General features: G+C 41.7%; 5 non-coding genes across 5 annotated transcripts; all 5 read left to right on the top strand.

The window, feature by feature from the left end:
- The first annotated feature begins 6,166 nt into the window (after window positions 1-6,166).
- On the top strand, window positions 6,167-6,238 carry Trnac-gca (transfer RNA cysteine (anticodon GCA)). Its single transcript has one exon. It is a non-coding gene; the product is annotated as a tRNA-Cys (tRNA).
- A 924-nt stretch (window positions 6,239-7,162) lies between these two features.
- On the top strand, window positions 7,163-7,234 carry Trnac-gca (transfer RNA cysteine (anticodon GCA)). Its single transcript has one exon. It is a non-coding gene; the product is annotated as a tRNA-Cys (tRNA).
- Window positions 7,235-10,727: 3,493 nt separating this feature from the next.
- Window positions 10,728-10,799, top strand: Trnac-gca (transfer RNA cysteine (anticodon GCA)). The gene has a single exon. It is a non-coding gene; the product is annotated as a tRNA-Cys (tRNA).
- Window positions 10,800-12,141: 1,342 nt separating this feature from the next.
- Window positions 12,142-12,213, top strand: Trnac-gca (transfer RNA cysteine (anticodon GCA)). The gene has a single exon. It is a non-coding gene; the product is annotated as a tRNA-Cys (tRNA).
- A 1,540-nt stretch (window positions 12,214-13,753) lies between these two features.
- Window positions 13,754-13,825, top strand: Trnac-gca (transfer RNA cysteine (anticodon GCA)). Its single transcript has one exon. It is a non-coding gene; the product is annotated as a tRNA-Cys (tRNA).
- The last annotated feature ends 8,631 nt before the right edge of the window (window positions 13,826-22,456 follow it).

Below are 22,456 nucleotides of genomic sequence, written 5' to 3'. Positions count from 1 at the left end.
TACCGAAGAAGCTGTAGTTTGGTTTTATCTTTGTCTTCACCGGCACTGGGATGAAGATAGGAATTCTGGCAATGATGCTAGGAAAAAAATTATGTAACATTCCAACATTTTTGTTTTCGTTTTTTTATCGCTTCTCGGCCTTTTGGCTAAGATCAAGTGTTGTTTTCGTTTTTGTTTTGGTCCATAGAATTCACTTTGGTTAGTTTCTCTGGAATCCAAATCGGCTGTTGTTCTCCCTGTAGAAACACACAAACAGAACCCCGACTCCAGACAATCACTGGGTCAGGACCTTAGTTAATCTCTCTGGAATCCAAAGGCTGCTGTTCTCCCTGTGGAAATACACAAACAGACCCCCGATTCCAGACAATCACTGGGTCAGGACCTTTCCATTGTCCTGTTAGAATATCCTTCCAAAGTACCTTAGGCTTATGTACATTTTTTGGACACATATGCCTTTCTGCAGCACTAAGCCCTGATGAATCCAAATTTAAAAAGTTTAGAGTAAAAAGGGTTATTTTAAGTTTATCTTTGGGGGATATATACCCCTTTCCAATTCCCTCTTTTTGCTTTAATAAGTACATTTTAATAGTTTGATGAGCTCTTTCAACTATGCCTTGTCCCTGAGGATTGTATGGGATTCCTGTTATATGAGTAATGCCAAATGATGAGCAAAATTGTTTAAAAGAGGTAGAAGTATAGCCAGGACCATTATCTGTTTTTAACTGTTTTGGAACGCCCACAGTGGCAAAATTTTGTAAGCAATGAGCTATAACATCTTTAGTTTTTTCTCCGGAATGAAGGGAGCCCATCAAAAATCTGGAAGAAGTATCAACTGTAACATGCAAATATTTTAATTTTCCAAATTCTGGCAAGTGTGTGACATCCATCTGCCAAATATGGTTAGGTATCAATCCTCTAGGATTGACTCCAAGATTAACTTGTGGTAAAAAGGTCACACAATTTTGACATTGTTTTATTATTTGTCTAGCTTGTTCCTTAGTTATTTCAAAATGCTTTTGTAAAGTATTAGCATTGACATGGAACCTTTTATGAAAATGTGTAGCTTCTTCTAGTGTAGAGAAAATATGTATGTCATGTGTAGTTTTATCTGCTAAATCATTGCCCAAACTAAGGGCTCCAGGCAATCCTGTATGTGCTCTGATATGTCCTATAAAGAATGAATGTTTTCTGTCCCAGATTAGACTTTTTATAGCAGAAAACAAAGAGAAAACAGTAGAGGAAGGGGAAATCCTACCAGCATCCTCAAGGGATACTATAGCATTAACTATATACTGACTATCAGAAAATAAATTAAATACAGAATCTTTAAACATCACAAAAACTTGTAAAACTGCATTAAGCTCTACCTTTTGAGCTGATTGTTTGGGTATTAAAAATGTAAAAGTTTGATCAGGGGTAACTACTGCTGCTGTACCATTATTTGACCCATCAGTGAATATATTTGGAGCATTCATGATAGGGGTTTTTCTTGTCATTTTTGGAAAAACTACAGGATGCTTAGACCAAAAAGACAACAAAGCATTAGATGGTAAGTGATTATCAAATGAAACATTAGATTTACACATGATTATTGCCCAAGTATTTAACTCATTAGCTAATTCATCAATTTGATTCATAGTATATGGAGTAATAATTTTATTGGGAGAAATTCCAAACACTCCCTTTGCTGCTTTTATTCCTTTGAGTATTAATTGTCCTACAGCCTCAGGATACCTAGTAAGAATAGTGTTAGGAGAATAAGATAAATGTATCCACAATAATGGACCTTCTTGCCAAAATACTCCTGTAGGAATATTTTTTGTTGGTAGTACAATAAATAATAAAGGCAAACTTATATCAATTCTATCCAAATGCATATTTTCCATTAAAAATTATTGAAACATATGTTTCAATAATTTTTAATGCCTTTCTTGCTTCAGGAGTTAATATACGGGGTGAATTTGGATCTGATGGACCTTTTAGGATATCAAATAAAGGTCCCAACTCTCCTGTTGGTATGCCTAGATAAGGCCTTATCCAATTTATATCTCCTAATAGCTTTTGAAAGTCATTAAGTGATCTGAGTTGATCTACTCGTATTTGAATTTTTGGTGGATGGACCATGGTTGAGGATAATAGAACTCCTAAATAATTAATTGGAAAATTTAATTGTACTTTATCTATTGCTATCTCTAGATCATAATTTTTTAATAAATTTGTAAGTGTGGCATAACTGTCCAGCAACGTGTTTTTATCTTTGTGTGCTAACAATACATCATCCATATAGTGAAATATTTGTAGTTCGGGATTTTGATTTCTAAGTGGCTGGATTGCTTTATTAACATAAATTTGACACATAGTTGGGCTGTTAGCCATCCCTTGAGGGAGCACTTTCCATTCATATCTCTGATCAGGACCTTCATGATTCAGTGCAGGGATAGTAAATGCAAAATGTGGAGTATCCTCAGGATGAATTGGAATTGAAAAGAAACAATCTTTAATATCTATAGCTAAAACATACCAGGTTTTTGGTAAAGCAGACAATTGGGGAATCCCTGATTGAGCAGGTCCCATACATTATTAATGGCTCTTGAATCTTGTAATAATCTCCATTTACCAGATTTCTTTTTAATGACAAAAATGGGACTATTATAGGGAGATACAGAAGGTTGTATATGTCCCTCCGCTAATTGTTGTTTGACCAAGTCATGGGCTGCTTGTATCTTTTCTTTAGTCAGGGGCCACTGACTAAACCCATACTGGTCTATCTGATTTCCAAGTAATTTTTATTGCTTCAGTGACCCCTTCTGAAAACCTAGTCCATGTATATTTATTCCTTGATCTATTTGAATCGGTGCTGCTATACCTTATTCTCCTAATCTTTTTTCTTCCCTGAAACCTTGTCTAGCCCTAATAGTGGGAATATTTGGATTGATGTTATTTGTTAATGTCAAACCTAATTGATCTAGGACATCTCGTCCCCATAAATTTTTAGGAAGATGATCCAATACATATGGCTGTATAGTTCCTTCACATCCTTCAGGATCCTTCCAATCTAAGACCATTGCACTTCTATGGGGATTAGTTGCCACTCCTAGGCCTCAAAGCGTTTGAGTGGCTTGTTGTAATGGCCAATGTTTTGGCCATTCTTGATGAGATATGTTGCTAAGTTCTGCACCTGTATCCAGTAGCCCATTAAATTCATGTCCTTGAACACTTAGTTTTAGCATTGGCCGAGAATCTAAATTCAAAGACAGCATAGCCCAATCTACACCTGTGGAGCCTAAACCCGTGGAACCTCTTTCCATAGTGCTACTGGAAAATTTATCATGTAGGCTGGATATTATTAATAACTGTGCTATTCTATCTCCTGGTGAAATTACTGATATACCCTTTGGAGAACTAGCTATAATTTTTATTTCACCTTCAAAATCAGGATCAATTACCCTGGGATTTATCATAAGTCCTTTTAGCATAGAAGAACTGCGTCCTAACAATAAGCCTACTGTTCCTTGGGGAAGAGGTCCTTTTACTCCTGTGGGAATTATTTGAACTCCCATCTCTGGAATTAGTACTGCTCTGGCGGAGGCACAGATGTCCAACCCTGCACTCCCTCTGGTTCGTCTGATGAGAGATCTGATGGATAGTGTGTCCTGGGCACTACCCTGATGGTGTTGCTGGGTTCCTCCATGGTGTTTCTGGGTTCATCCAGTGCCCCGTACATATGTGGTCGTGGGCCCCGGAGCATTGGGCCCCCCTGTCCGTTTTTTGGCAATGGAGCCTGATGCCTTTCTCCACGATATCGTGGGTAACCACCTGGTCCTTGTCCGTTTTTTGATAATGGAGTACCCTCTATGGTGGTTTGAGAACAACATTCATTAGCCCAATGTCTCCCTCTACGGCATCGTGGGCAAATATCCGGTGTTCTATTCCTTTGATACCTAGTTTTGTTAAACCCTCCTCCTATGGGGCAACTCCTTTTAAAATGTCCTGTTTGTTCACAATTGTAGCATATTTTTGGCCTGGCATCTAAAGCCTGTTGTACTGCTGCCAAGACTTGTCCTTGTTCATTAATGTCTCTACATAATTTAATATATGTGTTTAAATCTTCATGTCTCCATGGTCTAAGGACCTCTCTGCAGCAACGATTTGCTTGGTCATAAGCCAGTTGTTTTATAAATGGCATTGCTTGTTCTGTATCCCCAAAAATTCTGGAAGCTGCTTGAATAAGCATATCTACAAATTCAGCGTAAGGTTCATTAGTTCCTTGTATTACCTTGGATAATTGACCTTGTAAATCTCCATGCCCCTGTAAAGTTTTCCATGCCCTAAGCGCATCTACAGCAATTTGTGCATATATGCCAGGATCATATTCAATTTGTTGCCGTTGACCCTCATAAGGTCCTTTTCCTAACAACATATCTAGATTTCTTTGAGGGTAACCGGCTGCTGCATTTTGCCTAGCTGTCTCCCTGCAAAATTCCTCATTGGCAACCTTCCATAACAAATATTGTCCTCCATTTAGCACAGATTTACACATGCTAGCCCAATCTGCTGGAGTCATGTCCAAGTTGGTAATGGATTCGACCATGCTTACAGTGAAGGGTGCTTGAGGACCATAGGTTGTTACAGCCTCCTTTAACTGCTTCACTGTTTTGAAATCTAATGCACGGTGAATTCGCTGCCCTCCTGCGTGCTCAAGTACAGGGCATGCAAATCTTTGAGGTCCTGTCTCAGGATCCCATCTATCAACTACAGGGGTTGAGGGGGTTGAGGGCCACTCAGCTAACTCCACAGGTGGAGCTGTTGGTTGAATTATGCCCTCTGGTGATAGAACGATGTTGGTAGCAGCCTCCTGTTGTAGCTTTTTCCCTAATAGCTGTTTCTCCTCTAAGCTTTCTTCCTTTAAATTTTCTTCCTGTCTGACTAGCTTGAGAGACCTTCTCTTTTGCTTGATCTAAATTGTCTTTCTCCATGGTTTGAACCTCTAACTATTTATTTAACACTCTTTCAGTTTGTTTTTTACTAATTTCTAATCTGTTACAAAGATAACGCAACCCAATAAGATAACACAAAACAAAACTGAAACAGAATGAAACAAAAATGGAACAAAAAACCGTTGTATCAATTTTCCTATTTTCTTGACATGTACATTTGTGGTCTATTTCTATCTCTTCCTCAGGGGCAAACAACTTCAAACCTTGAGCCAACCATTTTTCCCAGTCTGCCTAAGAAAATTCTAGGGATAGGCAGCTTGAAACAAAAACAAAACAAATCAAAGCAAGAACATATTGTTTTTTAAAATGGTCACCCATTCTCTTGCCTTCCCTTAGGGGCAAGCAATTTCACTTACCCCGAAGCTTCAGACGTTCCCCGTGCAGGCCGACAAATGCCGCAGTCTGGCTGGGCACAAATCACGAGCCACTAAAGCAGGAACAACTTTATTTTTGAACTGCAGGAAAAAACCTCACACAGCTCCTGGGGAATCCTCCCGAAAAACCATGCGGCTCCTGAAGGAACCCCCAGCCGGCAATAGCTCCCCAGGAAATCCCTCCTCCTGCACTTCGCCAACCAATGGGAACTCCCGGGAATCCCCGGAAATCCCCATGAGAACTCAAAATGGCGCAAGAAGTCCAAAATAGCTTGAGAACTCAAAAGTACCAGCAGAGGCGGATATTTATGCCTCACCTGTCAATCAATACTGTTGGCAAAATGCCCAGGAGCCATACAGACTCGGCTGTGGCTCTCAGCATACTGGAGAATGATATTTGTCAAGTTGTATTGCACACAAGATCCCTAGGTCCCCTTCTCAGAGGGTCGGGTTAGGGGTTCTCAGGAAGAAATCAAAAATGTTTGCTCTTGTGCATCGCAGACCCCACCCTGACCTCTCCAGGCCCTCCATAAGAGCAGGCAGCACTTATGATCCGGCTGCTCAAATTGAGTGTGAAGAAGGTTTTAGCTGCAGACATCCAAGATTGTTATGCCCTGCTCCCATCCAGGTTCTAGGAAGGAAGGGTACTGGTTATACCTACAGTTGTGTACAAGGAAGAGGCGTGGCCTAACAGGAAGGAAGCCTGTGAAGGCAGACACTAGCAAGTGCACCTCTCCAGGTTGAGAATCCAGGGCCATCCAGATTTAAGGTGCTTATTACCTACACATGACAGGAGGGGGTATAGCTCAGGGGTATAGCATTTGACTGCAGATCAAGAGGTTCCTGGTTCAAATCCAAGTGCCTCCTTGCTAGAATCTCTTTTAGATGTCAGTGATACTATTTTCTGAAGTAGTAAATGACAAGGAGTCACATAATAATGATGCACGTCATCTATATAAGCTCTTATCCCACTGCAGTGTCACAGGCATGAACAATATATACACTTGCGCTATGGATTCTGCTCAGATCATACCTGTGTCCTCCTCTCCAGAAGGACACTGCTTTAGGTCAGGCTATGAGGTTACTCCAGGTCATGGCTGGTCATGCTCTGTCACAGGCTGTCCTCCAAGACAATGACCATGAGGCTCCCTCATTGCATGGATATCCAGCCTTCTGAGTTGTGTGGGGTTGAGGAACTCAGCTTTTCCTTAGGCAAATCATCCTTGTGACCTCTCCAGGAAGGTCCCCCTGAAGCCTGAGCAGGGCTCCTTTCTCTCTGAGATCTCTGTGGAAACATTTTGTTCCTGAGTTTTTCTTCTGTTTGAACCAAGATTTTTTTGAGGAACAAGCACTATATCTTCCCTGTGTCTCTGACTTCAACGTGGATGACAGGATCTAGCACCTAACAAGCTCCATGATTGTGTGTTGAGGGAATGAGTGATGGAGTGAAATAATGAGCCCCTTCCTTGAGGTCTTGAAGTACGGTAGAGGCCCTCCCTGGGCTGAGTGTGAGATTCATTGAAGACCAGGCCTAGCAGCTCTTGTCTGATCACTGTGTATGGACTTAGGGGAATGCTGGGGTCAGGTGTGCTTTCCAGGTGCACAGGTGGATCCACCAACTCAGTCGGAGGTGGGAGAGGAGCTGAGAGGGGCTAGTTAAAGTTGGAGATGCAAGAGAGGACAGACTTCAGTGGAGAAAGCTGTCAACTTGCTAGAACTGTATTATAAATCACAGTAGCCTGGGTGCACTGCCCTGGATAAAGAGGAAATAATGAGAAGTTCCACTTAAGTGGGGGTATAGCTCAGGAATAGAGCATTTGACTGCAGATCAAGAGGTCCCTGGTTCAAATCCAGGTGCCCCCTCATTTATGTACTACTTAGTAGCTATTTTAACCAGTACCTCTTTGGTGGGTCATTAGTGACACTGGGAGATCTCCATTGCTTAGGATTTATAGAAACTACCTTAGATCCTGCTTCTCAGAGCTGCAGGACCTGGGGTCACAATGATACTCCCTATATTTATAGGGCCTATGTCCTCAAGTCTACTACCCTACTATCATCACCCAAGAGCCCCAAGGTCACCTTGATTTGGAGTCCCCCACCTCATGAGTGCAATGCACACACAGTAGGTCTCAGAAGCCACCTGGAGTCCCCTTCCCACCTCCCTGTATTTCTCTTTCATCCCTACACACCCCACCTTCATCCCATGCTCACAGTCAAGGAGAAATGGCACTGGTTTGTCCAGAGCTGGCCACTGGGTGATGAGATGTGTTTCTGCATTCCCAGGTCCCTAACTGGCAGTCTATGGTGGGGGACGGGGCTGAGACTGTGCTAACAAGGACCAGCCAAATGAGGAGGTGAAGACCTGAAGGAGGCTGCAGATGTCAGGAGGGTTCCCGTCCAGTTACAGTCAGTGCTCACTGAATTTCACTGATTTCAGAAAACTGTTTTCTACTGGGTTTGGTGGTGTCTCATTCTTATATTTCTAAGGCCTTGCGATGTGACGTTAGATTATTTATTTGGTATCTTTCTATTCTTTTAAAGTATGAGCTCAGTCCTGTGAACTTTCCTTTGAGAACCGCCTCCACACTGTGCCAAAGGTTTTGATATGTTGTATGACTATTCTCATTTTCCTCTAAGAAATTTTAAGTTTATCCTCCGATTTGTTCTGTTATCCATTCATCATTTGAAAGTGTATTATTTAGTAACCAGGTCTTAGAGTAGTTTCTATTTTTTTACTTATTGTTGATTTCTAATTTTATCCCATTATGATCTGATAGAATTCAAGGTATTATCTCTGTTTTTTTGTATTTGTTAAGATTTGCTTTGTGACTGAAATATGGTCTGTTTTAGAAAATGTCCTGGGTGGTGCTGAGAAGAAAGCGAATTCAGTCATTGATGGATGAAATATTCTAAAAATGCTGTTAAGTCCAAATTATTGTTTTTAGTTCTGTAGCAACTTTATTTAGTTTGTGTTTGAGTGATCTATCCAGGCATTAGAGAGGTATGTTACTGTCTCCCAGTATTATGTATTGTGGTCTACTTGTTTCATTTTTAATTGTTTTTTCTTTTTAGTGTACAGGACAATAGACTCTCTTTGATTCTTAATGTTGAGAAGGGTTTGTTTGCTGTACAGAGATACTCCATTGTTTTGGGGCATGAATATTTATGATCATTATCTCTTGTTTTTTGATTCCCTTAAGCATTATGAAATGACCTTCTTTGTTTCTTCTGATTAATTTTGGCTTGGAATCCACTTTATGTGAAGTGAGAATAGTAACCCCTTGTTCTATGGATGCAAATGCCAGTGGCCATTTCCACCTTTGCTCTGGGGTAGCCAGTCTTTGATGAGGTACTATAGAGCCAGACAAAAGGTGCAGTGCAAATCCGTGGCAGTGTGACCTTGACTAGCGCCCTCTGTTAGTGAGAAATCTTTTCTTCCTTTCTAATTCATTTCTCCTCCATTTCCCATAGAGCCAGGTTCACAGTTTATCTTTGTTCCAAGTTGTGAGCAACACCCTGATCCTTTGCTCTCTTTAGGAGACCTCATTTCCTTCTTAGCTGGGAAAAACAAGGCCATGTGACGTGAGATCCCAGCATCCTCATGCTCTTCTATCTTTAACTCTTGTCTGTCAAATCTCAGAGAAGGAAACAACCTGTCTCCTCCTCCCCAGAGCAAACCATGTGTTCCTGGTCTACCCAGAGTGAGATGGTCATACATCTCAGGATGGTTACCATGGTGGACACTGAGGGTTCCACGTGTGGGTGAGGATGTGTGACCGCACCCACGCTCACCCTGCTGGTGCAGTGGAATCTGGTGTAACAACTCAGACCCCCGTCTGGCATCGTTGATACTGAAAACATGAATTCCTAGGATGGAGCAGTTCTGTTCCTAGATATAGACCCCAGAGAGTATCCATGCACATGCAGGAACATCCAGCAGCATTGCCCTCAGGAGCCCACCCTGGATACACATGGAATGTCTGTCGTCAGTGGGACAGACAGACAAATCATGCTGCAGTCAGCCATGGAACACAGAGCAGGAATGGAAAACAACAAATGATTGCGACAGTGGACAGATGTGGATGGATCTTATTGACATGAGGATGGGTGAAAGGGGCCAGACTCAGAGTATCTCGTGTCTGATTCCATGTAGATGCAGCTGCACAGCAGGCCAACACATCCAAGCTGATGTTCTTTGCAGGAGGCAATAACAAGGAGGGAGTCCACAGGAGCCTCTGAGTGCTAGAGACTGTCTTGACTCAGGTGGTTACACGTGTGCAAACATGTAAACCTCCATCAACCTCTCCATGATAACTCACATACTTTATTGTATATGCTATACCTCCATAAAATAAATAAAAAGGAAACATGTCAATTACATTTTCATTTCTTGAGCATCTCATTTGATTCATTCATAATATCTATATGTTCATTTTGGTAATCTCTGCTCCTCTATTCAGATTAGAATTCTTTCTTATGAAAGATAATCTGATTTGTTCAAATAGTTTCATATTTGGGGACTTTGCAGGTTGAATTCCATTGTTTATTGGTTCTCTTTACTCACTGAATGAAGCTGGTTCCTTGTGAGCCTATGTGTTCAGCAAACAGGAAGAACTTAGTATGTGCTATTTGAAATGTTCTACAAGGATTAAGCCATGTAGTCTACAAACAACCCAACAAGTGTGCACTCTTATTATCTCCATTTTACAGGTTCAAAATGAGGCACAGGGAGAGTGTCCTGCCCCTAAAACTAAAACCCAGGCTGTCAGCCTTCAGAGTCAAAGCTGCAGGCATCTGTGTTACCCTGCTCCTGCCAAGCTGCTGAGAGCATGTCCTGCTCCTTGGGCTCTCTTGGTGTTGGTTCTTCAATATTCAGATTCCTAAATCTACTTCCACGTCTGCATCATTCTCTGTGTATATTAACTGGAGGAGAAGTTGGAAGGGTTATCATTTGTTGTAGATTTTAGTTTTGTAGAAAGTGCCCTGAACTGAGCACTGGGAGGAGGGTCAGTCCCAATTGTGAGGAGGTGTGTAGGAGCAGACACCTGTATCACTGGAGTGTGCTCTGGTAGGTCCCACCATGAAGGCACAGTATTTGACTGTGAGGGCCATTCTAGCAGCCAGTGCTTCTCCACGCTGCTACCTGCACAGGGTCCCAAAGCTGGGAAGACACAGGCTGAGCACTGTTGTGGAGGGGAGGCTGTCTGTTGTAGGCAGCAGGGTGGTGAGTTTCCTCTGACCCAGGCTTACCAGCTGCCGAGAGCTCCCATCCTGAGGTAGTGACTCACACGTCACAGGTTGTCTGTAGTGGCTGTAGGACTCAAAGAGCTAATGAAGCCCCATAAAAGTAGCAGGGGGTATAGCTCAGGGGTAGAGCATTTGACTGCAGATCAAGAGGTCCCTGGTTCAAATCCAGGTGCCCCCTACTCAGGCTGAATTTTGGCCTTCCCTTATTAAGGGATAAGCTGGTACCTAAACTGTGCATGAATCCATCTGATGGATGAACCATTTGGCTGCACTCACTGGGTGGTAATTGGAGGCAGCTGGGGTATACCTGGAGGAAGTAGCCACTGGGATATCACTGGGGTTTAAATTTAGTTCCTGTGTGGCTCAATCACTGTCTGCTTTCTGCCTGCCATGAACTGAGCCAATTTCCTTTGGCACACTCTTTCTCCATGATACTCAGCCTCATCTGTGGCCCAAAATACAGGAGTCAGATAACCATGGACTGACCCTCTGAATTTATGAGTCTAAAATCAACTTTTATTTTTTAAAAGGGGTTCTTTTGAGGTATTTTGGTCACCATTATGATTTACATATGAGGTGTCGCCAAAAAGATAATGTGTGAGAAATCACAAGGAGGTTTACAGGTGAAATGATCGCGTTATGCGAACCTTAACATTATCAGTGCATTGATCCCTGATAGGGTTTAACTGGTTGGTAACTGTAGTAGGTGGTGCGTGGTGAGAGGAGGTGGGTGACTGAGGACTTGCCTTTGGGGTATGTATTTTGTCCATGGTGAGGGGAATCTTTCTTTGCTTCCTGGAGTGATGTCCTGACCTGCTTTCCTCCACCACACCCTCTGCCATGATGTTGTGCCTCACCTGGAGACCTGCAGAATGGAGCTGGCTGGAATGGAATGAACCTCTGAAACCACGAGCGCCACACAAACATTACCTCCTTAAAATTTTTCTTGTCAGGTGTTTTGGTCTCAGTGATGAAAAACTTACTAAAAGAGTCACAGTAGGGAGAAGCTGACTAACAAAAGCACAGATCAAAGCAATAGATCAAACCTGTCTCTGACTCAGATCATACAGGGAGCTGCTAGAGGCACACGGGATACCTAGGTCCCTTCCCAGAGGATGGAGGTCTCAGGGGGAAACCAATGTTTGCTCTTGCCCATTCCAGACCCCAACCTCAAGTATGAATTAGAATAACCTGGACAGTCTATAAAAGTACCATTTCCCAGTGCCACCCTCACCTCCAAAGGGTCTGCTGAGCAGCCAGCTCTTGTACTCTGGCTCCTCTGGTTCAGTGTAAAGGAGGTTCCTGCTGCAGACATCCACCATTTTTAGGCCCAATCCTCAGCAAGGTTCTAAGGAGGAGGAAGGTGCTGGTTACACCTACAGGTGTGTAAACAGGAAGGGGCGTGACCTAGGGGGAAGGAAGTGTAGGATGGCTGACACCAGCAAGTGCACATGGCCAGGTGAGGAATCCTGGGAGTGGCCATCCAGGTTTGAGGTGCTTATTATACATGCATAGCAGCAGGGGGTATAGCTCAGGGGTAGAGCATTTGACTGCAGATCAAGAGGTCCCTGGTTCAAATCCAGGTGCCCCCTACTTATGCTTACTTTTGACATTCTCTCCTACACGGATGCCTCAGCTTCCTCTTCTTCTTTAGTGCACACCAGATAAACATTCTTTTTTACCACAAGCAGACAGTGCTGAGGCTATGGTTGTTCTTAATCCCATGTATGAATTAGAATCACCTGAACAGTCTATCAGAGTGCCATTTCCCAGGCCCCACTCTGCACTCATTTTAGCACAATATTTTACAGGGAGAGGTTTGTCTCTTGTCTTCTTTTGCTGTTCTGTGGACAGTATTGTGATTGTAAAGTGGGAGACACCAAGTGGGGCCTTGAAAGCAGAGTACTAGTATAATTGGAGAGAAGGACTATGGCACTTGTCCCTGTGCTATGCCATGCCAATCCTGGACCATATAACTGTACTTTCATGTGAAGAAAAGGAAACTTCTGGTTTAATTGCTCATTAGTGTTTTGTGTGGATTTTAGCTATTTGTGTGTTCAGATGCACAGTCAAGTCTCATCCTACACAAACTCCAACCCAACCCTCACTCATGGCTGTTTCCTCTCTAGGTCTTAGAACCTGCAAAGTCCTTACTCACACCTTTCCTCATTCCTACCTCTTCTTCTTGCTCTTACTGAAGCTATTCATTATCCTCCTGTTGACCCTCTTCTCCTCCATCTCTCTCATGGCCATGATCCTAGGCAACCCTGTGGCTCTCCTGTTTGTGTACCTTACAGTTGCCCCTCAGTCATGACTTCAGCTTCTCTGAAGTTCTTGCCTGTGGCCTCTCCCCTCCTCACAACTCTTTTCTTTTTCCATGGATGGAAATGCTGGTGGCTATTTCCACCTTTGCTTTGGAGTCTCCAATTTTTTGCTGGAGTAAAGAATGGAGCTAGAAAAATGGTGCCATGCAAATCTGTGGCAGAGAGACCTCAACTATCACCCTCTGTTAATGAACAAAGGTATACATTATGTCCTTATGTTATTTTCTTCTTTTTTTTACATAATTGGAGAGTATGTATCAGGAGTAGAGCATTTGACTGCAGGTCTCTTGTTCAAATCCAGGAGCACCCTGCAGTGTCACCTTCTACCTACCTGATTTAGCAGTCTCCTTATTAGAAAGGTTTTTGGTCATCTTCCCCACTCTCCAGAGACTGTGATGGCTTCTCCAGTGTTACTCCTCAGCATATTGAGGAGGTATGGTCACTCCTTTCCACAGTTTTTCACCTCTGTGGCTGTAGCTTGTGCTCACCTGAAGCGTGGAGATATTTCTGTGCCTCTCAACAGGCAAGGGCACTATCCAATCCCTGGGCTTCTGGGCTCAGCCAAATGTTTTTCTGATTAGTTCATTAGGGAATCATGAAAGTTTAATGGGGCTGAGAAAACTCTTGCCACTGTTCATCCTATCATCCAATAATTGTAATTGGCAGGAAAATGGTATTCGAACTTACACTTGTATTTTTAAATGACTTTCAGGATATAATACATATGAAGGTCAAACACTAGCAAGTACACATGTGAAGGGTGTGGCTGGGAAGGTTTAGAATGCTTATTAGACATATATAAGCAGCAGGGGGTATAGCTCAGGGGTAGAGCATTTGACTGCAGATCAAGAGGTCCCTGGTTCAAATCCAGGTGCCCCCTCCTTTTGCCCTCAACAAACACAATGAAGAATTCAATTAAAATTGCTGGTAAATGGACTGAAATACAGAACATCATGTTAAGTAAAATAAGCCAGACTCAGAAAAATCAAGGAATGTTTCCTTTCCTATGTGGAAAGAAGGTGTGTAAGTATCAAATATTATAAGGATAAAGGGAAGATCAGTGGAGTAGATGAAGGAAACAGAGGGAGAGAGAATGGATGGGAAACAGGAGGATATAGGGAATGAATTAACAAAATCATGTTATATGTATATATAAATGGTACCACAGAGAATTTTGCCTTTATGTATGTAGAAAGCATCAATGAAAAATTAGTGAGTGAAAAAAAGATCAATAGAGTGGAGACAGGAGTATAAGAGTGGGTAAGAAGGGGAGATGAAATTGTAACCAAGTTTCATACATGTTTGATTTTCTCAAAATGAAAACAACTTATGTACAACTTTAATTCACTAATGAAAAATAATAGAAAAAAACTGTTTACTAAAGAGGCATAGAGTTGACATTTGTGGGGAAAGGAAAAAAAAAGAACCCAAATTGCTTATTTCTAGTAGCCATAAGAATTTCCAGAAAACCCCAGGCAGTATTTGATTCTGCAAGACTGCTAAATTATGATGTAAATTTAATTCACAACTTCCCTGGTGTGACAACTTAGCGATCTGATCTGGAAAGTGAGATCCCAAGAATTGTCATGGGAATTCATAGGATTTGTCGAACCTGCAGGTTTCCTAATCAGAAGAGCTCCAACCCTCCCTGACAGCTGGAGGCCCTCCTGCTCTCCCGATGACCTGATCCTATTCCTCCTTTGCTTCTCCTCTTATTTCAGCCCTACTGTCTCTATCTTTTAATCAAGAACTTGAGAAAATTCCAGCATGCCAACTCCAGAGTCACACCATGCAGGTGGAGGTTTCAATGCCAAAATAATTACCAGACTATGCTTATTCATAGCAGAAAATCAGAGGAATGTATATAGAAATGAATTCATGACAGCCGTGGACCAAGGAGAGAAGAAAGTAATTTTAAACTCCACAGAGTTTCTTATTGTTTTGATTCTGGTTCAGTGTTCTACCTGGAGAAGCAGAAATTAGTTTTATTGTTGGCTCAACATGTTAGTTCAAACTGAAAATCAAAATATTTCAAAAACTGATGGAACTGAGATGTCAGAATATCCTTGAAAACTAAATCTAGATGGGAAAAGTGAAGTATACTGTGTGTGACGTGTCCACACCCCTGCCTCCTACAAAATGGTTAGATGACAATCCCTTCCATTCAAAAATAACCCAAAAGCAGATAGGCATATTTGTTGGAGGATTATCATCGACAACCATTTTATTTGCATATCTTTATGGGCCCATGAGAGATAACATAGCTAAAATGTGTCCCCTAATTAGATTTGAGAATGAAAGTTTCTTAGAGAGTGGAAAAGGCTAAAAATTGCCCTTGGTCACCCCATTCCAGGCATCTTAATAGCCCACAGAAATACTATTGATGCAGATAGTTAGTGCATGTGGAGTTAAGAGCACCCACACTGAGTAGGTATTATTGGTTCATTCTCTCATTCTTAGAAACAACTACTGCAATGGCTCACCATGTGCATACAGCTTTGCACACTTGCACAAGATAAAACAAATGCACACTTTAAAGTCTCTGCTTGCAAGTAACCTTCCAGAAAAGACATATCAATTACAACACATCCCACCATCCTTGTACAAAGTGCCCATCACTTTTTGAAATAATCATATATATTACATGCATGAATGGTTATGTCACCATGAGGGAGGTTTCAAGATGGTGGAAGAGATGAGGTTGCTTTCCTGGCTGCACCATTGTATGAAAGCAAGAAAGCAGATAGGCATATTCTCAACACGGTGGTTTGAATAAAAAGGGACTGTACTGGGAATTAATACTAGACATTAAAAGCAGATCAGGGACTCAGGAGGTTGTATATTACAAAATAAACAAATAAGAAATCCCAGCCTCATTGCTCCCAACCACTGCCAGCAGTGCCAATCACAACAGTCCACCCACAGGCAAAGTGGAGGAATAAGGAAATTAAAGGAACACACATTTTTAGGAGATTTGTGGCATGTCTATCCTAGATCCTAGATTGAAGACAGTACCATGCTAAACAAAGCAGTGTGCTGCACAATATCCTTGTGCAGGAAAAAAGCAGCATTTCTCCCTTTATGCTTTAGGAGGACAAAGGAACCATTCTGTAGTCCTGGCATGGGGCTGGCAGCCAGGGGATCCAACTCCTGACAAACCACATATGGGCTCAAAATACAGGCCTGGCAAATGCACACTGCATGACACAGAGCGTGCCTAAGTGACCAGGTGAAAATCAAGGGTTTACACAGGGCAATAGAGGTCATCAAAAACCAACCTGCTCCCCTTCCCCATGAGCCTGATGGCTCACAGGACAGGTTTGGAGAGACACAATGGCCAGCTGAGAGTTCTTAAGGGCAGGGACAGGAGATACAAACCAAAGTAATATACAGTGTTTTCAATGAAATAATATCAGAAAGTTTTCCAAACCTAAAGAATGAAATGGAAAATCAAATACAGGACCCCAAATGCACAAAATTACAAAGACCCACACCAAGCCACATTATTATGAAAATGCCTAACATATAGAATAAGGAGAGAAATTTAAAGGCTGTCCAAAAAACCTGACAGGTCACGTTTAGAGGGAAAACAAACTGGATCTCAGCAGATTACTCAACCCAGACCTCAAAGCTAGGAGGTCTTGGAATAGTATATACCAAGCTCTTAAGAAAATGGATTCCAGGGGTTGGGGATGTGGCTCAAGCGGTAGCGCGCTCGCCTGGCATGCATGTGGCCCGGGTTCGATCCTCAGCACCACATACCAACAAAGATGTTGTGTCCGCCGAGAACTAAAAAATAAATATTAAAAATTCTCTCTCTCTCTCTCTCTCTCTCTCTCTCTCTCTCTCTCTCTCTCATCTCTCACTCTCTCTTTTAAAAAAAAAAGAAAATGGATTCCAACCAAGAATACTATACCCAGCAAAATTAAGCTTCAAAACTGACAATGAAATTAAAACCTTCCATGACAAAGAGAAGTTAAAAGAATTCACAGCTAGGAAGAATGCACTACAAAACATACTCAATAAAATATCTCATAAAGAAGAAATCAGAAATAAAAGTGAAAACCAGAAAAGAGAGGAAAATGCCATAGAAGAAGAGTCAATCACAGGAGAACTCAGTTCAAATTAAAAATCAGAAATTATGGAAATAAAAATCATTTCTCAATAATAGCACTAAATGAAAATGGCCTAAACTCATCGATCTAAAGACATAGATTTGCAGATGAGATTACAGAACAAGAGCCAACAATATGCTGCCTACCAGAGACTCATCTCAAAGGCAAAGGCATCCACACACTGAAGGTAGAAGGATGGGAAAACACATATCATTCATCTGGATCTTACAAACAAGTAGGGGTTTCTATCCTCCTATCAGACAAAGTGGTCTTCAAGCCAACGTGAATAAGAAGGACATTTCATACTGCCTGAAAGGTACCTGAAATTATACTACAGAGCTGTAGTAACAAAAATGGCATGGTTTTGGCACCAAAACAGACATGAAGACCAATGGTATAGAATAGAAGACACAGAGACAAACCACATGATTACAGTTCGCTTATACTAGACAAAAGAGCCATAAACCTACATTGGAGAAAAGATAGCCTCTTCAACAAATGGTGCTGGGAAAACTGGAAATCCATATGTAGCAGAATGAAATGAAACCCCCCTCTATCACCCTGCACAAAACTTAACTCAAAGTGGATCAAGGACCTAGGCATTAGAACAGAGAACATGTACCTACTAGAAGAATAAGTAGACCCAACTCTCCATCATGTCAGCTTAGGAACCAACTTCCTAAACAAGAGTCCTAAAGCACAAGAAGTAAAATCACAAATTAATAAATGGGATGGTATCAAACTAAAAAGCTTCTTCATAGGAAAGCAAACAATCAAGAACTTGAAGAGAGAGAGATACAGGATGGGGAAAATCTTTGCCATCTACACCTCAGGCAGAGCATTAATCTCCAGGATATATAAAAAACTCAAGAAACTTAACACCAAATAATCCATTAAACCAATCAATAAATGGGCAAAGGAACTGAACAGGCAATTCACAGAACAAAAAATACAAATGGTGAAAAATAAATGAAAAAGTGTTTAACATTTTTAGCAATTAGAGAAATGCAAATTAACACTACACTGAGATTTCATCTCACTCGAGTCAAAATGGGAATTATTAAGAATACAAATGACAATAAAAAAATTCAGTTGATGAGGATGTGGGAAATAGGTATACTAATACATTGCTGGTGGGTTTGCAAATTAATGCAACCCCTCTAGAAAGCAGTATGGAGACTCCTCAGAAAATGTGGAATGAGATCACCACTTGACCCAGCTATTCCCATCTCTGGTTTCTACCCACAGGACTTAAAATCAGCATACTACAGTGACTGTTTATAGTAATTCACATGAATGATTATTCTAGCTCAATTCACATTCACTAAGCTATGCAACCAACCTAGGTGCCCCTCAACAGATGAATGGCTAAAGAAAACATGGTATATATACACAATGGAATATTACTCAGCCTTAGGAAAGAATGACTTTATGACTTTTGCTGGTAAGTGGATGGATCTGGAGATATCATGTTAAGTGAAATAAGCCAATCCCAAGAAACCACAGGTCAAATGTTCTCTCTGATATGCACATGCTAACACACAGCAAGGCAGGGAGAATAGAAGTTTAGTGGGTTAGACAAAGGGGAATGGAGGGAAGGGAGAGGTGATAGAAATAGGAAAGACAGTAGAATGAATCGAACATAACTTTCCTATGTTCATATAAGAATCCACCAGAATTTTTCATATAAGAATCCTCATCATGTACAATCACAAGAAGGGAATGCTATTAGAATAATTTATACTTCATGTATGCCTAATATCAAAATACACTCATGAGTGTTTTTTTTTTTTTTGCGAGCTGTATAGACAAAGCATTAGCAACCTTTACTAAAAGACACTGAGACTGTGTGTTAAGTAAAAAGATCTCTTGGCCTCTAATATTCCACATATGGGAAGCAAACTGAGATAACTGCTCATTCACCAAGGCATATATTTTCCATTGACTTCATCATAAACTACAAAGGAGAATAATGGAAAGGGGGGTGGGATTCTCTGAAGGTGGAGCCAGGCAAGTTCTTATGCAGAAGGTCTGAACTGGAGTCAGTCCCAGGTAATAGAATCAGGACCTAATCATGGAACCTTCCCTAATCATGGGTGGTTATTGTTGGCACCACTGAGTTTTGAAGTGGTTATTTATGTATTATCACTGGTAATATGCAGGAAAATACTGAAATTGGTATCTAGAAGGGTGTTCCAGATGTAACATCAGATAATAAAATATGACATAGCCCCTTTTCCCAGTATGCAAGCACAAGGCCTGGGTTCAATCCCTAGGACCACAAAAGAAAGAAAAAATAATCTAGATTTGTCTCATTGGATAAATTTGTTTACATACTTGTTGTAGAAGTGGCCAGGACCCAGCCTCCCTCCCTCTCATATTTCTCAACTTCTGAGTGAAAATAGAGGGAAGAATTCCATTTACTGAGGGAATTGAGAATGTGCATACAATCAGACTGGGTAGGAAAGAGCCTGAAGACAAGTAAGAGTCCTCTGAGGACTGGACGGTGACCTCCTGGCCTGAAGAAGAGTCTCTTGTCAGGCTGTGGTGCATGTGCAGTTTCTATCAGGGAGGAAGGAATAGCACTCACAGTGCACCATGGTGTCCTTGGGCGTGGGAACAGGTGGCACATACTAAGGGGAACCCAGTCAGTCAATGGTCACAGCTCAGGGATAGAGCATTTGACTGCACAAGAGGTCCCTGTGCAATTGCAGGTGTCACCTACTGATATATTTATATATTTTTTATTGGCAAGCCTACACTTGTCTTTTCTCTGGTCAATGTTATCCCTGCCATTCACCCTCAGCACTACCCTTCTAAATCTTGTGTCCGTTGTCTCTGATGCCATCATTACCTGGCAGAAGGAGGACTTCTGTGGTCAGTGATCTGTGTGTTTTTCTGAAGGTCTTCCTTAGTTGCTCTGTAAAGTTGGCATTGAAAGGAAAATGACCACGACACTCGGAGTGACCAAGAAATCTTTCTTGCAGCAGTGTCTGATTAACATAGAAGGCAGTGAGAAAGAGAGAAAGTGAGAGAGACCAGGGAAAGAGAGAAGAAAGAGAGAAAAAGAGGGAGAGAGAGTGAAAGAGAACAAAATGAGAAAGAGAGAGAGAGAGAGAGAGAGAGAGAGAGAGAGAGAGAGAGAGGAAAGAGAGAAGAAAGTGCCAAAGGCCAATGTCTCGGCTTGGCACCAGAATCACGAGGCACTCACAGCTTTGTAGGTTCAAACAGCAATTCTTTATTCCAGCTCTCACACCGCCTCCACACAGGTCCAGGGGCAAACGCGTTCTGCCGTCTCCCGCACAATTCACCTACTCCACGAGGCTCTCTCCAAATCCCATTTTTATCTCACGAGAACTCAACGGGAACAAGCAACAGGAACACCCTAATCCCAGCAATAATCTTCAACCTCTAACTTCCCTAAAACCCATTATCTTAAACTGGCAACGCCTTAAACTCAAGGAGCCGGTTACTTCCTCAAACCTGATCAGCTCTAAACCCAGATCCGCCTTGGTCCTTGAGCAAGGTCACCTTATTAAAGCATGCATGCAATGTCTCATCGAATGTCCTCTAAGCAGCATGGGGTACGCTTGGCAAGGAAATTTCGATGCGTCATTCCTACTTGGTAATGGCCCTCAGCAGAAAGAAAGAGAGAGGGGAGAGGGAGAGTTTTTATAGCCAAAATCTAATAAGGTCTTTGGGTCTCCAGCCTGCCGTGTTGGCCTACAATAATTGTATCATACAGTAGTTGCTAAGGGTGTCATCTTCTTCCTTCAATCAGACTGGGCAAGGGCTAGATATGGGTTTCCGTTGCACCAACAACTGAGGGTTGAGTGTTCAGCTTGAGTGGGGTTGAGTGTTCACATTTGAGGCAAATAAGCGATAAGGAGCCAGATGGGTGAGAGTCGAGCATTCAGTCCACCCTGCAGCTAACATTTGTTCAGCCAGCTCTGCAACTAACATTCCTCCCTTTTTGTTTTTCTAAGTGTCACAGGGACGGTGCAATTCCATCTGACTACTTCCTGCTGAGAAGGGGTCGGTGTGGGGCCTGCCTGGGAGAGCGGGGGAATGTTTGGGGGACAGGCTTGGGAATACCAGGGTAGCTAGAGATAACATCCAGTGGCTACAGACAGTTATCTTGGAAGGGGCAATGTCCATAAAGGTTCCTTGAAGCCATAACTTGTCAATGACATCAAACCATTCCTGAGTGGAGGAGATCCTTGGTATTAGCCATTAGTCCTGTCATAGGGACTCAAAGAAATATCAGAAGTGGCTTGGTTGAATCCAGTAATGTTAAAGGTGACTGCCTGATGGCAGCCAGTGGAAGGGCAATCACCTTGACCCATCACCTGAGAGTGGGTGGTGCCATCCTGGTGTCATGTTGCTTGGATGTAGAATTGCCATCTGAGTTGGGATGGAAGCTTGAGAAGAACTAATGATAGGTAAAAACAGTAGAGCATTGGCGAGAAATTTTGTGTTTGTTGGGCTCCAACATGGTCAAAGTCCAGGACTGGACATTTGGAACAAGTGCCTGCTCTAAGGCGGAAGACATGGTATCAGGTACTGCTTTATAAAACACAAATTGTCATATCTATAAGAACAACATCATCCTTTGGAGATGTACAGACTAAGTGTAATCCTCAAGCTCTGACACATATGCATTCTATCAAAGTACATAATCATCACCAAAGAACTAGCAAGGAAACTATACTACAAACCCACATTGAAATACATTGAAAAATTCACATCAGCCTGATATCCTACAATACTAGGGCAAGAAAAAGTTGGCCATAAAAAAAACCCCACACATAACGGAGGAAGAGAAATCCATCTCAACATATGCATGACACCTAACACAGAAACATGAAATATGAAATTAAAAAAGTAAAAAGGTTACACATGACAGCAGAATGCATTTCATTCATAGTATACATATAGATCACAATTTTGATTTTCTCTAGTTGTACACAAAGTAGAGTTACAAATAAATTTTTTAAAAGGTAAAAAGGTATCATGTTGCCTCCAAATGTTCATAATTCACCAACAACTGATTCCAAGGATACTGAAGTGGTTGAAATATGAGATACAAAATTCAAAAGAATGTCAAAAATGGTAAATGAATTCCAAGAGAACACAAAAATTCCACTGAATGAATTAGAAATTCATTACAGTTTGGTTTTGAAAAACCAAACAGATCTTGGAAATGAAAGACAACAAATCTAATAAAGTTTTTATTTGGAAGTCTCTGTAATAGAGTAGAATCTCAGAGCTGGAAGACAAAGTGGCCAGTCTTGATATTCACACCATATTAAACAAAGGAAGTAAATAGCCATAACGAATACATGAGATTGATATGGATTCTCAGGTACAGGAGGCATTGAGAACCTCAAATCGAC

The sequence above is a fragment of the Ictidomys tridecemlineatus genome, chromosome 2 (genome assembly GCF_052094955.1).
Source record: "Ictidomys tridecemlineatus isolate mIctTri1 chromosome 2, mIctTri1.hap1, whole genome shotgun sequence".
Lineage (NCBI taxonomy): Eukaryota > Metazoa > Chordata > Mammalia > Rodentia > Sciuridae > Ictidomys > Ictidomys tridecemlineatus.
The sequence above is the reverse complement of the archived record's forward strand: the minus strand, read 5'-3'. Positions and strand labels throughout refer to the sequence as shown.